Here is a 7500-nt window from a genome sequence, read left to right as displayed (position 1 = left end):
TTTCTCTCGCTCTTCTGGTTCTCTCGCTCCTCTGGTTCTTTCTCTCGCTCCTCTGGTTCTCTCGCTCCTCTGGTTCTTTCGCATCTCTGGTTGTGTCGCTCCTCTGGTTCTGTCGCATCTCTGGTTCTGTCGCATCTCTGCTTCTTTCGCTCCTCTGGTTCTCTCGCCCCTCTGGTTCTTTCTCTCGCTCCTCTGGTTCTCTCGCTCCTCTGGTTCTCTCGCTCCTCTGGTTCTTTCTCTCGCTCCTCTGGTTCTCTCGCTCCTCTGGTTCTCTCGCTCCTCTGGTTCTTTCTCTCGCTCCTCTGGTTCTCTCGCTCCTCTGGTTCTCTTGCCCCTCTGGTTCTTTCTCTCGCTCCTCTGGTTCTCTCGCTCCTCTGGTTCTCTCGCTCCTCTGGTTCTCTCGCTCCTCTGGTTCTCTCGCTCCTCTGGTTCTCTCGCTCCTCTGGTTCTCTCGCTCCTCTGGTTCTTTCTCTCGCTCCTCTGGTTCTCTCACTCCTCTGGTTCTTTCTCTCGCTCCTCTGGTTCTTTCTCTCGCTCCTCTGGTTCTCTCGCTCCTCTGGTTCTCTCGCTCCTCTGGTTCTTTCTCTCGCTCCTCTGGTTCTTTCGCTTCTCTGGTTCTTTCTCTCGCTCCTCTGGTTCTCTCGCTCCTCTGGTTCTTTCTCTCGCTCCTCTGGTTCTTTCTCTCGCTCCTCTGGTTCTGTCGCTCCTCTGGTTCTCTCGCTCCTCTGGTTCTTTCTGTCGCTCCTCTGGTTCTCTCGCTCCTCTGGTTCTTTCTCTCGCTCCTCTGGTTCTTTCTCTCGCTCCTCTGGTTCTCTCGCTCCTCTGGTTCTTTCTCTCGCTCCTCTGGTTCTGTCGCTCCTCTGGTTCTCTCGCTCCTCTGGTTCTCTCGCTCCTTTGGTTCTTTCTCTCGCTCCTCTGGTTCTCTCGCTCCTTTGGTTCTTTCTCTCGCTCCTCTGGTTCTGTCGCTCCTCTGGTTCTTTCTCTCGCTCCTCTGGTTCTTTCTCTCGCTCCTCTGGTTCTCTCGCTCCTCTGGTTCTTTCTCTCGCTCCTCTGGTTCTCTCGCATCTCTGGTTCTTTCTCTCGCTCCTCTGGTTCTGTCGCTCCTCTGGTTCTTTCTCTCGCTCCTCTGGTTCTGTCGCTCCTCTGGTTCTTTCTCTCGCTCCTCTGGTTCTCTCGCTCCTTTGGTTCTTTCTCTCGCACCTCTGGTTCGCTCCTCTGGTTCTCTCGCTCCTCTGGTTCTTTCTCTCGCTCCTCTGGTTCTCTCGCTCCTCTGGTTCTCTCGCTCCTCTGGTTCTCTCGCTCCTCTGGTTCTCTCGCTCCTCTGGTTCTTTCTCTCGCTCCTCTGGTTCTTTCTCTCGCTCCTCTGGTTCTCTCGCTCCTCTGGTTCTCTCGCTCCTCTGGTTCTTTCTCTCGCTCCTCTGGTTCTTTCTCTCGCTCCTCTGGTTCTGTCGCTCCTCTGGTTCTGTCGCTCCTCTGGTTCTTTCTCTCGCTCCTCTGGTTCTGTCGCTCCTCTGGTTCTTTCTCTCGCTCCTCTGGTTCTCTCGCTCCTCTGGTTCTCTCGCTCCTCTGGTTCTTTCTCTCGCTCCTCTGGTTCTTTCTCTCGCTCCTCTGGTTCTGTCGCTCCTCTGGTTCTTTCGCTTCTCTGGTTCTTTCTCTCGCTCCTCTGGTTCTGTCGCTCCTCTGGTTCTTTCTCTCGCTCCTCTGGTTCTTTCTCTCGCTCCTCTGGTTCTCTCGCTCCTCTGGTTCTCTCGCTCCTTTGGTTCTTTCTCTCGCTCCTCTGGTTCTCTCGCTCCTTTGGTTCTTTCTCTCGCTCCTCTGGTTCTGTCGCTCCTCTGGTTCTCTCGCTCCTCTGGTTCTTTCTCTCGCTCCTCTGGTTCTTTCTCTCGCTCCTCTGGTTCTCTCGCTCCTCTGGTTCTCTCGCTCCTCTGGTTCTCTCGCTCCTCTGGTTCTGTCGCTCCTCTGGTTCTCTCGCATCTCTGGTTCTTTCTCTCGCTCCTCTGGTTCTGTCGCTCCTCTGGTTCTTTCTCTCGCTCCTCTGGTTCTGTCGCTCCTCTGGTTCTCTCGCTCCTCTGGTTCTCTCGCTCCTCTGGTTCTCTCGCTCCTCTGGTTCTCTCGCTCCTCTGGTTCTCTCGCTCCTCTGGTTCTTTCTCTCGCTCCTCTGGTTCTGTCGCTCCTCTGGTTCTTTCGCTTCTCTGGTTCTTTCTCTCGCTCCTCTGGTTCTGTCGCTCCTCTGGTTCTTTCTCTCGCTCCTCTGGTTCTGTCGCTCCTCTGGTTCTTTCTCTCGCTCCTCTGGTTCTGTCGCTCCTCTGGTTCTGTCGCTCCTCTGGTTCTTTCTCTCGCTCCTCTGGTTCTGTCGCTCCTCTGGTTCTCTCGCTCCTCTGGTTCTTTCTCTCGCTCCTCTGGTTCTCTCCCTCCTCTGGTTCTGTCGCTCCTCTGGTTCTCTCCCTCCTCTGGTTCTCTCCCTCCTCTGGTTCTCTCGCTCCTCTGGTTCTCTCGCTCCTCTGGTTCTTTCTCTCGCTCCTCTGGTTCTCTCGCTCCTCTGGTTCTTTCTCTCGCTCCTCTGGTTCTCTCGCTCCTCTGGTTCTTTCTCTCGCTCCTCTGGTTCTCTCGCTCCTCTGGTTCTTTCGCATCTCTGGTTGTGTCGCTCCTCTGGTTCTGTCGCATCTCTGGTTCTGTCGCATCTCTGCTTCTTTCGCTCCTCTGGTTCTTTCTCTCGCCCCTCTGGTTCTTTCTCTCGCTCCTCTGGTTCTCTCGCCCCTCTGGTTCTTTCTCTCGCCCCTCTGGTTCTTTCTCTCGCTCCTCTGGTTCTCTCGCTCCTCTGGTTCTCTCGCTCCTCTGGTTCTTTCTCTCGCTCCTCTGGTTCTCTCGCTCCTCTGGTTCTCTCGCTCCTCTGGTTCTTTCTCTCGCTCCTCTGGTTCTCTCGCTCCTCTGGTTCTCTTGCCCCTCTGGTTCTTTCTCTCGCTTCTCTGGTTCTCTCGCTCCTCTGGTTCTCTCGCTCCTCTGGTTCTCTCGCCCCTCTGGTTCTTTCTCTCGCTCCCCTGGTTCTTTCTCTCGCTCCTCTGGTTCTCTCGCTCCTTTGGTTCTTTCTCTCGCTCCTCTGGTTCTCTCGCTCCTTTGGTTCTTTCTCTCGCTCCTCTGGTTCTCTCGCTCCTCTGGTTCTTTCTCTCGCTCCTCTGGTTCTTTCTCTCACTCCTTTGGTTCTCTCGCTCCTCTGGTTCTCTCGCTCCTTTGGTTCTTTCTCTCGCTCCTTTGGTTCTTTCTCTCGCTCCTCTGGTTCTCTCGCTCCTCTGGTTCTTTCTCTCGCTCCTCTGGTTCTTTCTCTCGCTCCTTTGGTTCTCTCGCTCCTCTGGTTCTTTCTCTCGCTCCTCTGGTTCTCTCGCTCCTCTGGTTCTGTCGCTCCTCTGGTTCTCTTGCTCCTCTGGTTCTCTCGCTCCTCTGGTTCTCTCGCATCTCTGGTTCTCTCGCTCCTCTGGTTCTCTCGCTCCTCTGGTTCTTTCGCTTCTCTGGTTCTGTCGCTCCTCTGGTTCTCTCGCTCCTCTGGTTCTTTCGCTTCTCTGGTTCTTTCGCTCCTCTCGTTCTCTCGCCCCTCTGGTTCTTTCTCTCGCTCCTCTGGTTCTTTCGCATCTCTGGTTCTTTCGCATCTCTGGTTCTCTCGCTCCTCTGGTTCTGTTGCTCCTCTGGTTCTCTCGCTCCTCTGGTTCTCTCGCTCCTCTGGTTCTTTCGCTCCTCTGGTTCTTTCGCTCCTCTGGTTCTGTCACTCCTCTGGTTCTGTCGCTCCTCTGGTTCTGTCGCTCCTCTGGTTCTCTCGCTCCTCTGGTTCTTTCGCTCCTCTGGTTCTCTCGCTCCTCTGGTTCTTTCGCCTCTCTGGTTCTTTCGCTTCTCTGGTTCTCTCGCTCCTCTGGTTCTTTCGCTCCTCTGGTTCTGTCACTCCTCTGGTTCTTTCGCATCTCTGGTTCTTTCGCTCCTCTGGTTCTTTCGCTCCTCTGGTTCTGTCACTCCTCTGGTTCTTTCGCATCTCTGGTTCTTTCGCTCCTCTGGTTCTTTCGCTCCTCTGGTTCTTTCGCTCCTCTGGTTCTCTCGCTCCTCTGGTTCTCTCGCCCCTCTGGTTCTCTCGCATCTCTGGTTCTCTCGCATCTCTGGTTCTTTCTCTCGCTCCTCTGGTTCTTTCTCTCGCTCCCCTGGTTCTTTCTCTCGCTCCTCTGGTTCTTTCTTTCTCTCCTCTGGTTCTTTATCTCACCCCTCTGGTTCTTTTGCATCTCTGGTTCTTTCGCTTCTCTGGTTCTCTCGCTCCTCTGGTTCTCTCGCCCCTCTGGTTCTTTCGCATCTCTGGTTCTTTCGCTCCTTTGGTTCTCTCGCTCCTCTGGTTCTCTCGCTCCTCTGGTTCTGTCGCTCCTTTGGTTCTCTCGCTCCTCTGGTTCTCTCGCTCCTTTGGTTCTCTCGCTCCTCTGGTTCTGTCGCTCCTCTGGTTCTTTCTCTCGCTCCCCTGGTTCTTTCTCTCGCTCCTCTGGTTCTCTCGCTCCTTTGGTTCTTTCTCTCGCTCCTCTGGTTCTCTCGCTCCTTTGGTTCTTTCTCTCGCTCCTCTGGTTCTCTCGCTCCTCTGGTTCTTTCTCTCGCTCCTCTGGTTCTTTCTCTCGCTCCTTTGGTTCTCTCGCTCCTCTGGTTCTCTCGCTCCTTTGGTTCTTTCTCTCGCTCCTTTGGTTCTTTCTCTCGCTCCTCTGGTTCTTTCTCTCGCTCCTCTGGTTCTTTCTCTCGCTCCTTTGGTTCTCTCGCTCCTCTGGTTCTTTCTCTCGCTCCTCTGGTTCTCTCGCTCCTCTGGTTCTGTCGCTCCTCTGGTTCTCTTGCTCCTCTGGTTCTCTCGCTCCTCTGGTTCTCTCGCATCTCTGGTTCTCTCGCTCCTCTGGTTCTCTCGCTCCTCTGGTTCTTTCGCTTCTCTGGTTCTGTCGCTCCTCTGGTTCTCTCGCTCCTCTGGTTCTTTCGCTTCTCTGGTTCTTTCGCTCCTCTCGTTCTCTCGCCCCTCTGGTTCTTTCTCTCGCTCCTCTGGTTCTTTCGCATCTCTGGTTCTTTCGCATCTCTGGTTCTCTCGCTCCTCTGGTTCTGTTGCTCCTCTGGTTCTCTCGCTCCTCTGGTTCTCTCGCTCCTCTGGTTCTTTCGCTCCTCTGGTTCTGTCACTCCTCTGGTTCTCTCGCTCCTCTGGTTCTGTCGCTCCTCTGGTTCTGTCGCTCCTCTGGTTCTCTCGCTCCTCTGGTTCTTTCGCTCCTCTGGTTCTCTCGCTCCTCTGGTTCTTTCGCCTCTCTGGTTCTTTCGCTTCTCTGGTTCTCTCGCTCCTCTGGTTCTTTCGCTCCTCTGGTTCTTTCGCTCCTCTGGTTCTTTCGCATCTCTGGTTCTTTCGCTCCTCTGGTTCTTTCGCTCCTCTGGTTCTCTCGCTCCTCTGGTTCTCTCGCCCCTCTGGTTCTCTCGCATCTCTGGTTCTCTCGCATCTCTGGTTCTTTCTCTCGCTCCTCTGGTTCTTTCTCTCGCTCCTCTGGTTCTTTCTTTCTCTCCTCTGGTTCTTTATCTCGCCCCTCTGGTTCTTTCTCTCGCTCCTCTGGTTCTTTCTTTCTCTCCTCTGGTTCTTTATCTCACCCCTCTGGTTCTTTTGCATCTCTGGTTCTTTCGCTTCTCTGGTTCTCTCGCTCCTCTGGTTCTCTCGCCCCTCTGGTTCTTTCGCATCTCTGGTTCTTTCGCTTCTTTTGTTCTGTCGCTCCTTTGGTTCTCTCGCTCCTCTGGTTCTGTCGCTCCTTTGGTTCTCTCGCTCCTCTGGTTCTGTCGCTCCTCTGGTTCTCTCGCTCCTCTGGTTCTTTCGCTCCTCTGGTTCTGTCACTCCTCTGGTTCTCTCGCTCCTCTGGTTCTTTCGCTCCTCTGGTTCTCTCGCTCCTCTGGTTCTCTCGCTCCTCTGGTTCTTTCGCTCCTCTGGTTCTCTCGCTCCTCTGGTTCTTTCGCATCTCTGGTTCTTTCGCTTCTCTGGTTCTCTCGCTCCTCTGGTTCTTTCGCTCCTCTGGTTCTGTCACTCCTCTGGTTCTTTCGCATCTCTGGTTCTTTCGCTCCTCTGGTTCTGTCGCTCCTCTGGTTCTCTCGCTCCTCTGGTTCTGTCGCTCCTTTGGTTCTCTCGCTCCTCTGGTTCTGTCGCTCCTCTGGTTCTCTCGCTCCTCTGGTTCTTTCGCTCCTCTGGTTCTGTCACTCCTCTGGTTCTCTCGCTCCTCTGGTTCTTTCGCTCCTCTGGTTCTCTCGCTCCTCTGGTTCTCTCGCTCCTCTGGTTCTTTCGCTCCTCTGGTTCTCTCGCTCCTCTGGTTCTTTCGCATCTCTGGTTCTTTCGCTTCTCTGGTTCTCTCGCTCCTCTGGTTCTTTCGCTCCTCTGGTTCTGTCACTCCTCTGGTTCTGTCACTCCTCTGGTTCTCTCGCCCCTCTGGTTCTTTTGCATCTCTGGTTCTTTCGCTTCTCTGGTTCTCTCGCTCCTCTGGTTCTCTCGCCCCTCTGGTTCTTTCGCATCTCTGGTTCTTTCGCTTCTTTGGTTCTGTCGCTCCTCTCGTTCTTTCGCTCCTCTGGTTCTGTCGCTCCTTTGGTTCTCTCGCTCCTCTGGTTCTGTCGCTCCTTTGGTTCTCTCGCTCCTCTGGTTCTGTCGCTCCTCTGGTTCTCTCGCTCCTCTGGTTCTGTCGCTCCTCTGGTTCTGTCGCTCCTCTGGTTCTGTCGCTCCTCTGGTTCTTTCGCTCCTCTGGTTCTTTCGCTCCTCTGGTTCTTTCGCATCTCTGGTTCTCTCGCTCCTCTGGTTCTCTCGCTCCTCTGGTTCTGTCGCTCCTCTGGTTCTGTCGCTCCTCTGGTTCTCTCGCTCCTCTGGTTCTCTCGCTCCTCTGGTTCTTTCGCATCTCTGGTTCTTTCGCTTCTCTGGTTCTCTCGCTCCTCTGGTTCTTTCGCTCCTCTGGTTCTGTCACTCCTCTGGTTCTTTCGCATCTCTGGTTCTTTCGCTTCTCTGGTTCTGTCGCTCCTCTCGTTCTCTCGCTCCTCTGGTTCTCTCGCTCCTCTGGTTCTGTCGCTCCTCTGGTTCTTTCTCAAGCTGCTCGTCTCTTTATTCTGCTCTCAGTTCTGGAAGTAACAGGAGTTTTTTGTCAATCATGAAGGAATTGGAACAGTAACTTCTCGGACAAGAGCCAGATGTTCCACCAGCTGTCCACCGGCGCGCTCAACAGGTGACGACTCTCTACAGATCACTCATGCTAGAGGAGCCTTTTGGTTCTTGAACATCTGCAATCTTCAACCAGTCCAGTTCTTACAGACCCAGAATCTTTCCTTTAAACTCAAAAAATGTAATGATCTTCAGTCATTTTTGACCCCGAAAAAAGTTTTTTTTTAAAAACTTTATTGGAATGGTACGAAAATTGGTAAAGTTTTTGACACTTGAAATGTGAACACAAAAAAATCATGGACATGATTTGAAAAGGTTAAATGGTCCTGAAAAAATAATCACAC

The 7500-nt window shown here is 53.7% G+C and overlaps 1 protein-coding gene across 1 annotated transcript in view; it reads left to right on the top strand.

Moving 5' to 3' along the window:
• LOC130103909 (CREB-regulated transcription coactivator 2) overlaps positions 1-7500 on the top strand; it is a 31598-nt gene that overhangs the window by 9720 nt on the left and 14378 nt on the right. The window lies entirely within an intron of this gene.

Source organism: Rhinichthys klamathensis, unplaced genomic scaffold (assembly GCF_029890125.1).
Source record: "Rhinichthys klamathensis goyatoka isolate OS25496 unplaced genomic scaffold, OSU_Roscu_1.1 h1tg000300l_1, whole genome shotgun sequence".
NCBI classification, from domain to species: Eukaryota; Metazoa; Chordata; class Actinopteri; order Cypriniformes; family Leuciscidae; genus Rhinichthys; species Rhinichthys klamathensis.
This window is presented reverse-complemented; position numbering and strand designations above follow the sequence as displayed.